The sequence below is a fragment of the Pristiophorus japonicus genome, chromosome 5 (assembly GCF_044704955.1).
Source record: "Pristiophorus japonicus isolate sPriJap1 chromosome 5, sPriJap1.hap1, whole genome shotgun sequence".
Classification (NCBI taxonomy): Eukaryota; Metazoa; Chordata; class Chondrichthyes; family Pristiophoridae; genus Pristiophorus; species Pristiophorus japonicus.
The window spans coordinates 254,689,944-254,703,193 of record NC_091981.1 but is presented as its reverse complement, the minus strand read 5'-3'; the positions used below and the strand labels follow the sequence as shown (position 1 = coordinate 254,703,193).

Genomic DNA, 13,250 nt, shown 5'->3' with positions numbered 1-13,250 from the left:
TATGTCCCTCTGGGGCTCGGCTAGAATGAGAAGCATGTTCCCATGGGAAGCCGCATCACTTGCCTCGGGTTAGATGCCCCACCTAGTGTCGAAATTAAGAACTGCCAAAGCCAGCCGCACATATGCTGCCCATTCTCCTGCTTTTGCATGTTGCGTGTCATCTGCTTTTAATGGAGCAGTTTGTCTTAATCTGCTTTGTGCGCTGCTGAATGGCTAATAACATGGCTCTATTACCATCAATTTGTCAATTGAAATAATGGTGAATTTTGTTAATAGGTTGATTTTGAGATGGGTATCTCCAGGTACACCCCAGAGCTGTTATTTTAAACATTCCCATCGCTCTGTAAGCTGAACCCATTCCCCAGGCAGCATTTCATACATCGACAGATATTCTTGACTCTTCAGGTAAACTGGAATAGGTAGGACAAATCACAATTAAGAATACGTCAGATTATAGACTTTATAAAAATAAAGACCGGGAAAACACTCTCTCAAAGAGATTTAATATATTTACTTTTTAAAAAACAAAAAAAAAGACCTGGTAATTTTCCTCTATCTCCAGATAACCAGCACTACCTAGAGGTCACATCCCTTCTCCCTATATTTACAGCAGTCACTGCGCTTCATTGGCTGTAAAAAGATTTGGGACATCCTGAGATCGTCAAAGGCACTATATAAATGCAAGTTATTTCTTTAGTCACAGCATTTGATTTAGAAGATGCGCCACTAAAGCCCACAGAGGCATGGTTGCTGCGGGGCTTAAACCTATATCTGGACCAAGTCAAGTGGATCCCACTTAAGCGGTCAGTTTTGTCCTGGATTGATTTCAATGTCAACAATGTTAACCCCACTGTACTGTGCACTCTGATCTCATACTTGTTCCAAATCTATCTAAAAAAGGATGAGTTTGGAAGCTCAGCTGTGTAAACCCAGGTAGGGGGTAAGCCAGGATTGATGCCGAGCAACTACAGTATCTTGTCGAACATGTCCCATCACAAGCACACATTGTGTTTTTAAGAACCATTCAAATTTTGGCTTAAAAAATAAATCAAGTAGCAGCTTGATTCAGTTGGTTGTACTCTTACCTCTGAGTCAGAAGGTTGAAGCATCATTCCTGGAGTTGAGAACATAATCTCGGCTAACATTTGTAATGCAGTACTGAGGGAGTGCTGCTGTGTTAGAGAGGATGCTCTTTGGATCAGATATTAAACCAAGGCCTTTTTTCAGGTGGAAGTTAAAGATCCTATGGCACTATTGAAAGAAGAAGAACGAGTTCTCTGGGTCCATGGTCCAACTTTCCTCCCTCGACCAAAAACTGATTCACTGGTTATTCAGCTTATTGCTGTCTGTGTGATCTTGCTGTGTGTCTACATCACTGCTCTAGAAAGAATCTCCATTGATAGAATGCCTCGTTGCATTGGTACCTGCCAAAGTACTTCATAGCCGATTAATTACTTTTTGAAATGCATTGACTGCAGGCAAATGTGCCAGCAACAGCAAGCTCCTACGAACACTAAATGCAAGAAATGACCAGTTAATGTGTTTTTTTGTGGTGTTGTTTGAGGGAACAATGTTATCCAGCACACTTGTACAACTCACGGCTCTTCTTCAAAGAGTAATAAATTAACATCTGTGGGAGATTTCCGTCAGATGTGATCAGGTGCTATATAAATGCAAGCCTTTTATTTTGTTACAGTAACAACAACTTGTATTTATATAGCGCCTTTAATGCAGCAAAATGTCCCGAGGCGCTTCACAGGAGCGTTATTAAACAAAGTTTGACACCGAGCCACATAAGGAGATAATAGGACAGATGGGTCAAAAGCGTAGGTTTTAAGGAGTGTCTTAAAAGGAGAAAAAAGAGGTAGAGAGGTGACGAGATTTAGGGAGTGAGTTCCAGAGCTTAGGGCCTTGGCAACAATTGGCATGGCTGCCAATGGTGGAGTGATTAAAATCGGGGATGCAAGCAGCCAGAATTGGAGGAGCCAGAGATCTTGGAAGGTTGTAGGGCTGTAGGAGGTTACAGAGATAGGGAGGAACGAGGCCATGGAGGGATTACTAATAAAATTGCTACTTTTGAGGCACGATACAAGTTACAGCATTCGTGTGACAGAATCAGAAGATTGTGGGTTCAAGCCCCATTCTGGGACTTGATCACGTAATCCAGGTTGACACAGTATGGAGGGAGTGCTGGTTTCATCTTTTGGATGTGATGTTAAATCGAAGCCCCGACTGCCTGCTCGAATGAACATAAAAGATCCCATTGCACTATTCAAACAAATGCTGGGGAGTTCTTCTGGTTTTCTAGCCCACATTCATCTCTCAACCCAACGTAACAAAACACATTATCTGGTCATTTATCTCATTGCTGTTTGCGGGACTTTGCTGTGCGCAAATTGGCTGCTGCATTTGCCTATATTACAACAGTGCCAACACTTCAAAAGTACTTAATTGGCTGCAAAGCGCTTTGAGATGTCTGGTGGTCATGAAAGGTGCTATATAAATGCAAGTCTTGCTTTCTTTCGCTTTGGGACATCCTGGGATGTGAAAAGCGCGAGAGAAAGGCAAGTTCTTCCTTTAAAATGTAGTATTTCACAGCTAGTGCATTACAGCAGTCAGGGATGTTATGTGTATGATTTATTACATTATCAAAACAATACTGTTACCATGATCATTGTCAGCAGAAAGGCAGCCAAGCAGAAACAGGACAGGTTCAAAGCACAGTCTGCGATATGCAATGACGAAAAGTTAAATGACATTCAGACGGATTGCACCTTTCCAACAATGCTTCCCAGATCTGTTCAGTGCAGCCAGCATTCTGTCATTTATTGCTATTTAAAATAGCTGGAGATATTTATGAAATGAAAGATCGTGAAACAGAACAGGACTGCGGGGATGATCGGGAAGATGGTGTGGCAAGTTTAAAAAAAATAAGCACCATTTATTCAATAAGGTCTCCTCATCCCGGGTCGAAGCAATGCAGTGAGTGTACAACCTATTTTTCAGCTTGCCCCGGGGCTGACCCACCACCCATCGCGGCGGAGAACAGTTTAAAGGACAGCAAACTGAATGGCTTCAGAGTTCAGATGCTAGCGTCAGCAACAGATACAAATTGGCTTCAGGAGAGTGCCAGAACAGAAAATTGCATTGCTAGCTAGGCTCGTAGCCCTGTTATTCGGGAAATCTTACAGTAATTAGAGTGAATGTCATTAGTGAAGGAATTCGGAGCAGTCTGATGCTGATGCCAGCGGGAACAGCCCACAATCTCTTGCAGTTGACGATTGACTTCTGCTGCACTCCAGACAGAACAGGTCTTCAGTCAGTGTGATGAGGCAAAAGGTGACCTCAGTTATTCATCGTGGTTTAGCAATGAACGGAACTCATTCTTAACCACAACTGGATTGAGCTGCAATCTTAGTCATATATTTTCAAATTATCTTGAAATGGCATGCTTATAGTTGGCAAATTGCATGTTGGCATATGATGCAGGAACCTTCCCACAGAATGCAACTGCTGCTGTTACTGCGCCCTCAAGGTCAAAAGGTCCCAGGTGCAATCTGTAGCCTGTGCTGCATCAGTTGATATCAGGGAGGACATCAGTACATGCTGCTGATGGCCCTAGTGTTCCTGGGCTAGATAGAGAAAACATTGGCCAGGGTTTCCACTCCTGACTGCTATTGTGACCTGCACTGAAAAGTGAGTATGGCAGCTGAGATAGCTCCCACTCACTATGAAGAATAACCCCTGCAGTTGAGAGGGACAGTTACAAGATGCGCTTCCTAATGCTTGAAAATAGGGTCCAGGATACGCGTGCACACTTCCGACAGGAAGTGTGGAGGACGCCATCTTGGTAAAGGGGTTTGGGCACACACACATAACGATCGCGAGCAGCATGCCGAGCAGGTAGATTATGACATCAATCAGTGCGCAACGCTCATTTGGTGCCAGCGCTGCCATTTTCAAAGTCCACCCTCCAGCCTATGACCTGTCTTAACCTTGCCTAGCTGAACACGATATTAAACAGAATGAAGGAATCACCACCAGCGCTAGTTAAAGGCATCATCTACTACTTACAGGTTAGTTGCTGGATTATTTCTTCTGGCTGTTGGTGCAATTCTATGCATTTTTGTAGCTTTCCGATACTTGGCTAAAAGTTGAATAGTCTACAGGCAGTGGTGTGGCTGGTGCTATTTTGTTGGTTTAAAAGCTTGTGCTCAAAAAAGTTGCTTCCAGTCATGGGAGGCCTGGGAGGCCTTCCTCTGGAACTCACGTGGATGAACTTCAACAACTGTACATCCTGTCTGGAGTAAAAATAAAATGGGGAAGGTGGCTCAAGCATGGCTAACAGGGGAAATTAGGGATAGTGCTAAAACCAAGGAAGAGGCATATAACTTGGCCAGAAAAAGCAGCAAGCCTGAGGACTGGGAGAAATTTAGAATTCATCAGAGGAGGACAAAGGGTTTAGTTAGGAGGGGGGTGAGTATGAGCGTAAGCATGCAGGGAACATAAAAACTGACTGCAAAAGCTTCTATAGATATATGAAGAGAAAAAGATTAGTGAAGACAAACTTAGGTCCCTTGCAGTCAGAATTAGGTGAATTTATAATGGGGAACAAAGAAATGGCAAACCAATTGAACAAATACTTTGGTTCTATTTTCACTAAGGAAGACACAAATAACCTTCCATAAATACTAGGGGACTGAGGGTCTAGCGAGAAGGAGGAACTGAAGGAAATCCTTATTAGTCAGGAAATTGTGTTAGGGAAATTGATGGGATTGAAGGCCAATAAATTCCTGGGGTCTGATCGTCTGCATCCCAGAGTACTTAAGGAAGTGGCCCTAAAAATAGTGGATGCATTGGTGGTCATTTTCCAACATTCTATAGACTCTGGATCAGTTCCTATGGATTGGAAGGTAGCTATTGTAACACTTTTTTAAAAAGGAGGGAGAGAGAAAACGGGGAATTATAGACTGGTTAGCTTGACATCAGTAGTGGAGAAAATGTTGGAATCAATTATTAAAGCTGTAATAGCAGCGCATTTGGAAAGCAGTGACAGGATCGGTCCAAATCAGCATGGATTTATGAAATGGAAATCATGCTTGACAAATCTTCGAGAATTTTTTGAGGCTATAACTAATAGAGTGGACAAGGGAGAACCAGTGGATGTGGTGCATTTGGACTTTCAAAAGGCTTTTGACAAGGTCCAACACAAGAGATCTGTGTGCAAAATTAAAGCACATGGTTTTGGGGGTAATGTATTGAAGTGGATAGAGAACTGGTTGGCAGACAGGAAGCAAAGAGTAGGAATAAACGGGTCCTTTTCAGAATGGCAGGCAGTGACTAGTGAGGTACCGCAAGGTTCAGTGCTGGGACCCCAGCTATTTACAATATACATTAATGATTTGGATGAAGGAATTGAATGCAATATCTCCAAGTTTGCAGATGACACTAAGCTGGGTGGCAGTGTGAGCTGTGAGGAGGATGCTAAGAGGCTGCAGGTTGACTTGGACAGGTTAGGGGAGTGGGCAAATGCATAGCAGATGCAGTATAATGTGGATAAATGTAAGGTTATCCACTTTGGTGGCAAAAACAGGAAGGCAGAATATTACTTGAATGGTGACAGATCAGGAAAAGGGGAGGTGAAATGAGACATGGGTGTCATGGTACATCAGTCATTGAAAGTTGGCATGTAGGTACAGCAGGCGGTGAAGAAGGCAAATGGCATGTTGGCCTTCATAGCGAGAGGATTTGAGTATAGGAGCTGTACAGGGCCTTGGTGAGGCCACACCTTGAATATTGTGTACAATTTTGGTCTCCTAATCTGAGGAAGGACATTCTTGCTATTGAGGGAGTGCAGCGAAGGCTCACCAGACTGATTCCCGGATGGCAGGACTGACATAGTAAGAAAGACTGGATTGACTAGGATTATATTCACTGAAATTTAGATGAATGAGAAGCGATCTCATAGAGACATATAAAATTCTGACGGGATCAGACAGGTTCGATAAAGGAAGAATGTTCCTGATGTTGGGGAAGCCCAGAACCAGGGGCCACAGTCTAAGAATAAGGGGTAAGCTATTTAGGACCAAGATGAGGAGAAACTGCTTCACTCAGAGAATTGTGAATCTGTGGAATTCTCTACCACAGAAAGTTGTTGAGGCCAGTTTTTTAGATATATTCAAAAGGGAGTTAGATGTGGCCGTTGTGGCTAAAGGGATCAAGGGGTATGGAGAGAAAGCAGGAATGGGGTACTGAAATTGCATGATCAGCTATGATCATATTGAATGGTGGTGCAGGCTCGAAGAGCCGAATGACCCACTCCTGCACCTATTTTCTATGTCTATGTAAACTCGGGCATGACTGGGAGAAAGAAGAGAGGCCGGGCAGAGCAGAACAAGCTGCTTGAAGGGGGAGGAGGAGGGAGAGAAAGGCACTCAGCAGAAGGCCATATCTATCCAAGGGTTTGTGGGGAACAATTTTTTTAACTCAACTTCAGCGAGGACCAAAGCATGAGACATCTTTGCTTCACTAATGCGGTCGTGACTGAAATATGACAACTGCTGCAGCCACAACTGCAACCTCAAAGCAGGGCAAGGACAATATTGCCTGTGGCTGTCATGGTGACTGTGGTTCTTAAGTTTTATTTGTCTGGCTCCTTCCCGCTGCTGCTGGAGATATAAGCAGTTTGCAGTACACTGCTGCATCGGGAAGATCAATGAGGTTTTCGATACAAAGAGCTTCACCTCATTCCCTCTTGCCAGAGACAAGCTGGCAGAGTGAGCACGAGCATTTGCATGGATTGCAAGCTTCTCCATAGTGCAGAGTTCTATTGACTGCACATACATTGTCTTGTGTGCGCCTAATGTTAGCATAGCTATTTTCATGAATCGACAAAGATTCCACTTCCACAATGTGCAGCTGGTGTGCGACCACAGGCAGGTGAATACCTGTTATCCTGGCACTAGTAACCATTTCTGCATTCTGTGGCAATCCTCTGTACCAGCTACATTTGACCCACCACAAGTGAAAGGCTGGCCATTGGATGACCAGGGTTATCCACTCATGACATAACTCCTGACTCCAGTCCGAAATCCATGCACATGTGCACAGCAGGCATACAATGACAGCCATGGTGCCAGAAGGAACATTACAGAACACACCATCAGTATCCTCAAGCAACACTTCCACTGTCTGGACAACTCTGGAGAAGCCCTCCTTTGAGCAGTTATCAGGGTTTGTGGTGAGATGCTGTAAGCTGCACAACCTGGCCCTTACGAGGGAACAAACCTTGCCACCACCTATCAGGCGAGAAGCTGAGGCACAGAAGCACAAGGAAGAGGAGGAAGACGTGGCGGAGTAGGAAGTGCAGCAGGAAGTGGAGGAACACGAAGAGGAAGGGAAGCTACAACGTAGGCAGACCCTTTCTGCCCAGGTTCTACATGATCAGATTATACATGAGTGATACCAGTCACCTCAACCACACCTCCCCATTCACCAACAGTCCCACATTCCTTACCTTTCCTCTATCACTGATCCTCGTAATGAACAGCCATGATCTTATTGAATGGCGGTGCAGGCTCGAAGGGCCGAAAGGCCTACTCCTGCACCTATTTTCTTTGTTTCTATGTTTCTATCACATCGTTCTCTTTCCTCGACAACACAAAAATAAAAAAACACCAGAAAATGCAATATTCCAATCCAAATTTATACATTTGTTCATTACATTCTGCTTCCCCAGTGGCTGCAGCATGGGTGGTGGGAGGGTGCTGATCTTTAATTGAGAAAACTGCAAATGGCCTCGGAGGGCGACCTGAAGCTGCTCTGGGCCTAGAAGGCCCAGCGTCACACTTTCACCATCTCAACCTGGGCTGTTGCAGTCTGGGCTGGCTGGCTGACAGACAACAGCAAGGGCACTGGTGGAGTGACAGGGGTGGGAGCAGAACTGTTGAGAGCGGACAGCAGGCCTGAGCTCAGATGCCTCAGCAATCCTACTGATCTGTTGGAGAACAGATTGATGGACTGCTGTGATGCCCTGGTAGCTCCTTTAACACAGGTGTCCAGAGTCTGATGCTTGCACTGCAGCACTCCGACCTTTGATGGAAGCTGTGACATCGGTCATGAGACGCTGTGTCATGGTCAGTTCCACAGGTGTGTTGATGGAGGTGACCACCCATTCCATGTTGGAAGGAATGGGCTCTATGGTCCGCTCAAAGCCCTGTGCCAACTTGGTGCTGGACTCCTCCATGCTTTGTGACATATAGCCTGGCCCATTGAAGCCCTCAAATTAAACCCCTACAACAGAACTAGAGAGCGACCTCGCCCTCCGGCGAGCTGGCACCTGCGCTACCTTTGCCCCCCACCCTGGCTCCTGCGCACTTGTGCCTGGTGTCTCATCACATGAAAATCCCTCCTCTATCCTAGCCTCTAAAATATACGCAATGTCAGTCTTGGATTTACAAGGAAGATATGGGAGCAGGAGAATCGAGGCCCATAAAAAGGGCGCCACAGATCGGGAGGAACAACAGGAGCCAGCTGGAGCAGGGACAAAAAGTAAAAAAAAAATCAAAATCGAAGTGTGACGTCACAGCCAAGCGGGTAAGTGATTGGCTGGTGGATTGGTGAGTATTTTTCTTTTTCTTTTCAGTCGGAAACCTTTGGCAATGTTGTAAGCAGGATCTGCCAGTAAATATATGTGATCTTTATTATCTAAGGAGAGCCTGTTAAATAATGTGACTATTTGCTGAGTAGCGGCTGGGTGTGTTGTGCTAAGGTTTAGAGTTTAGTTCTACTCGATAGTTGTGAGTGGAACTAGAGGGATGGCAGTGCAGCTCAGTCCCATGGATTGCACATCCTGTGGCATGTGGGAAGTCCCGGATGCTTCGCGCAGCCGGGATGACCATGTGTGCAGGAGGTGTCTCCGGCTGCACCAACTTGAGCTCTGTGTTTTGGAGCTTGAGCGGCAGAGGAAGTCACTGCGGTGCATCCGTGAGACTGAGAGCAATGTGGATAGCACGTTTCTAGAGGCGGTCACTCCATAGCTTAAGAGTGTGCAGGCAGCTTGGGAGTGGGTGAACCCTGGAGAGAAGAGGGGGACTAGGCAGGTAGTGCAGCATTCCCCTAGTCCATCTCGCTCTCTAACCGGTACTCTGTTCTGCTGCGGGTGATGTGTTCTGCTTCGTGGTCAACCGTTGTGTCGGTTACCACTGGTGTGTGTGTTGGGGAGTCTAAAAGGGTTGCTCTGGATAGTCCGTGAATCTGAGTTTGGTTTGGTCCAAATGTTTCCTGTAGATGAGTCCATTTGAAAGTTTGACCCGAAACACCCTACTCCCCTCTTTGGCCACAACAGTGCTGGGAAGCCACTTGGGACCTTGTCTATAGTTCAACACAAAAACAGGATCATTAATTTCAATTTCGCGTGACACATTTGCGCTATCATGATATATACTTTGCAGGATTCGGGATAGGTGAGTCTGCAGTGAGCCTTCAATTACCCTCTTTAAGGTCTGCTTGATGATTTGTACTGCTCTCTCTGCCTGACCGTTGGATGTTGGTTCGAACGGGGCAGATGTAACATGTTTGATCCCATTGCGGGTCATGAACTCTTTGAACTCGGCACTGGTGAAACATGGCCCGTTGTCTCTCACAAGGACATCAGGCAGGCCGTGCGTGGTAAACATGGCCCGCAGGCTTTCAGTGGTAGCAGCAGACGTGCTTGCCGACATTATCTCACATTCAATCCATTTGGGGTGCGCATCTACAACCACTAGGAACATTTTACCCAAGAATGGGCCTGCATAGTAGACATGGACCCTAGACCACGGTTTGGAGGGCCAAGACCATAAACTTAGTGGCGCCTCCCTGGGTGCATTGCTTAACTATGAACATGTGTTACATTTGTGCATGCAGGACTCTAAGTCCGCATCGATACCGGGCCACCACACGTGGGATCTGGCTATCGCTTTCATCATTACAATGCCTGGGTGAGTACTGTGCAGATCACTAATAAAAGTGTCCCTGCCCTTTTTTGGGTATCACTACCCGATTACCCCACAGAAGGCAGTCTGCCTGCATAGACATTTTATCTTTGAGCTGCTGGTGCGGCTTTATCTCTTCCTGCATTTCTAATTGGACACTGGACCGGCTGCCGTGAAGCACACAATTTTTTACTAAGGACAGTAAGGGGTCCTGGCTCATCCAGGTTCTAATCTGTTGGGCGGTAATGGGTGATTGCTCACTCTCGAATGCTTCCATTACCATGACAAAATCTGCGGACTGTGCCATTTCCACCCCGTGGCCTGTGGCAGATGGCGTAGTTATATGCGGACAACATGAGCGCCCATCTCTGGATGTGGGCTGATGCATTCGTATTTATCCCCTTACTTTTAGAAAAGAGGGATATCAGTGGCTAATGGTCAGTTTCCAATTCAAATTTGAGTCCAAACAGATATTGATGCATTTTCTTTACCCCATAAACACACGCTAACGCTTCTTTTTCAATCATGCAGTCGGCCCGCTCAGCCTTCGACAGACTTCTGGATGCATAAGCAACCGGTTGCAATTTCCCAGATTCATTAGCTTGTTGCAATACATACTCAACACCGTATGACGGCGCATCACATGCTATACCAAGCGCTTACACATAGAAACATAGAAACATAGAAAATAGGTGCAGGAGCAGGCCATTCAGCCCTTCTAGCCTGCACCGCCATTCAACGAGTTCATGGCTGAACATGAAACTTCAGTACCCACTTCCTGCTTTCACACCATACCCCTTGATCCCCCGAGTAGTAAGGACTTCATCTAACTCCCTTTTGAATATATTTAGTGAATTGGCCTCAACTACTTCCTGTGGTAGAGAATTCCACAGGTTCACCACTCTCTGGGTGAAGAAGTTTCTCCTTATCTCGGTCCTAAATGGCTTACCCCTTATCCTTAGACTGTGACCCCTGGTTCTGGACTTCCCCAACATTGGGAACATTCTTCCTGCATCCAACATGTCCAAACCCGTCAGAATTTTAAACGTTTCTATGAGGTCCCCTCTCACTCTTCTGAACTCCAGTGAATACAAGCCCAGTTGATCCAGTCTTTCTTGATAGGTCAGTCCCACCATCCCGGGAATCAGTCTGGTGAATCTTCGCTGCACTCCCTCAATAGCAAGTATGTCCTTCCTCAAGTTAGGAGACCAAAACTGTACACAATACTCCAGGTGTGGCCTCACCAAGGCCCTGTACAACTGTAGCAACACCTCCCTGCCCCTGTACTCAAATCCCCTCGCTATGAAGGCCAACATGCCATTTGCTTTCTTAACCGCCTGCTGTACCTGCATGCCAACCTTCAATGACTGATGTACCATGACACCCAGGTCTCGTTGCACCTTCCCTTTTCCTAATCTGTCACCATTCAGATAATAGTCTGTCTCTCTGTTTTTACCACCAAAGTGGATAACCTCACATTTATCCACATTATACTTCATCTGCCACACATTTGCCCACTCACCTAACCTATCCAAGTCACTCTGTAGCCTCATAGCATCCTCCTCGCAGCTCACACTGCCACCCAACTTAGTGTCATCCGCAAATTTGGAGATACTACATTTAATCCCCTCGTCTAAATCATTAATGTACAATGTAAACAGCTGGGGCCCCAGCACAGAACCCTGCGGTACCCCACTAGTCACTGCCTGCCATTCCGAAAAGTACCCATTTACTCCTACTCTTTGCTTCCTGTTTGACAACCAGTTCTCAATCCACGTCAGCACACTACCCCCAATCCCATGTGCTTTAACTTTGCACATTAATCTCCTGTGTGGGACCTTGTCGAAAGCCTTCTGAAAGTCCAAATATACCACATCAACTGGTACTCCTTTGTCCACTTTATTGGAAACATCCTCAAAAAATTCCAGAAGATTTGTCAAGCATGATCTCCCTTTCACAAATCCATGCTGACTTGGACCTATCATGTCACCATTTTCCAAATGCGCTGCTATGACATCCTTAATAATTGATTCCATCATTTTACCCACTACTGAGGTCAGGCTGACCGGTCTATAATTCCCTGCTTTCTCTCTCCCTCCTTTTTTAAAAAGTGGGGTTACATTGGCTACCCTCCACTCCATAGGAACTGATCCAGAGTCAATGGAATGTTGGAAAATGACTGTCAATGCATCCGCTATTTCCAAGGCCTCCTCCTTAAGTACTCTGGGATGCAGTCCATCAGGCCCTGGGGATTTATCGGCCTTCAATCCCATCAATTTCCCCAACACAATTTCCCGACTAATAAAGATTTCCCTCAGTTCCTCCTCCTTAATAGACCCTCTGACCACTTTTATATCCGGAAGGTTGTTTGTGTCCTCCTTCGTGAATACTGAACCAAAGTACTTGTTCAATTGGTCTGCCATTTCTTTGTTCCCCGTTATGACTTCCCCTGATTCTGACTGCAGGGGACCTACGTTTGTCTTTGCTAACCTTTTTCTCTTTACATACCTATAGAAACTTTTGCAATCCGCCTTAATGTTCCCTGCAAGCTTCTTCTCGTACTCCATTTTCCCTGCCCTAATCAAACCCTTTGTCCTCCTCTGCTGAGTTCTAAATTTCTCCCAGTCCCCAGGTTCGCTGCTATTTCTGGCCAATTTGTATGCCATTTCCTTGGCTTTAATACTATCCCTGATTTCCCTAGATAGCCACGGTTGAGCCACCTTCCCTTTTTTATTTTTACGCCAGACAGGAATGTACAATTGTTGTAATTCATCCATGCGTTCTCTAAATGTCTGCCATTGCCCATCCACAGTCAACCCCTTAAGTATCATTAGCCAATCTATCTTAGCCAATTCATGCCTCATACCTTCAAAGTTACCCTTCTTTAAGTTCTGGACCATGGTCTCTGAATTAACTGTTTCATTCTCCATCCTAATGCAGAATTCCACCATATTATGGTCACTCTTCCCCAAGGGGCCTCGCACAATGAGATTGCTAATTAATCCTCTCTCATTACACAACACCCAGTCTAAGATGGCCTCCCCCCTAGTTGGTTCCTCGACATATTGGTCTAGAAAACCATCCCTTATGCATTCCAGGAAATCCTCCTCCACCGTATTGCTTCCAGTTTGGCTAGCCCAATCTATGTGCATATTAAAGTCACCCATTATAACTGCTGCACCTTTATTGCATGCACTCCTAATTTCCTGTTTGATGCCCTCCCCAACATCACTACTACTGTTTGGAGGTCTGTACACAACTCCCACTAACGATTTT

At 45.5% G+C, this 13,250-nt stretch overlaps 1 long non-coding RNA gene across 1 annotated transcript in view; it reads left to right on the top strand.

Annotated features, from left to right (window-relative positions):
* Window positions 1-3,920: 3,920 nt before the first annotated feature.
* Window positions 3,921-13,250, top strand: part of LOC139263998 (uncharacterized) — a 146,893-nt gene continuing 137,563 nt past the window's right edge. The window contains exon 1 of the long non-coding RNA XR_011593269.1: window positions 3,921-4,076. This is a non-coding gene — a long non-coding RNA (uncharacterized lncRNA). The remainder of the gene's footprint in view (window positions 4,077-13,250) is intronic.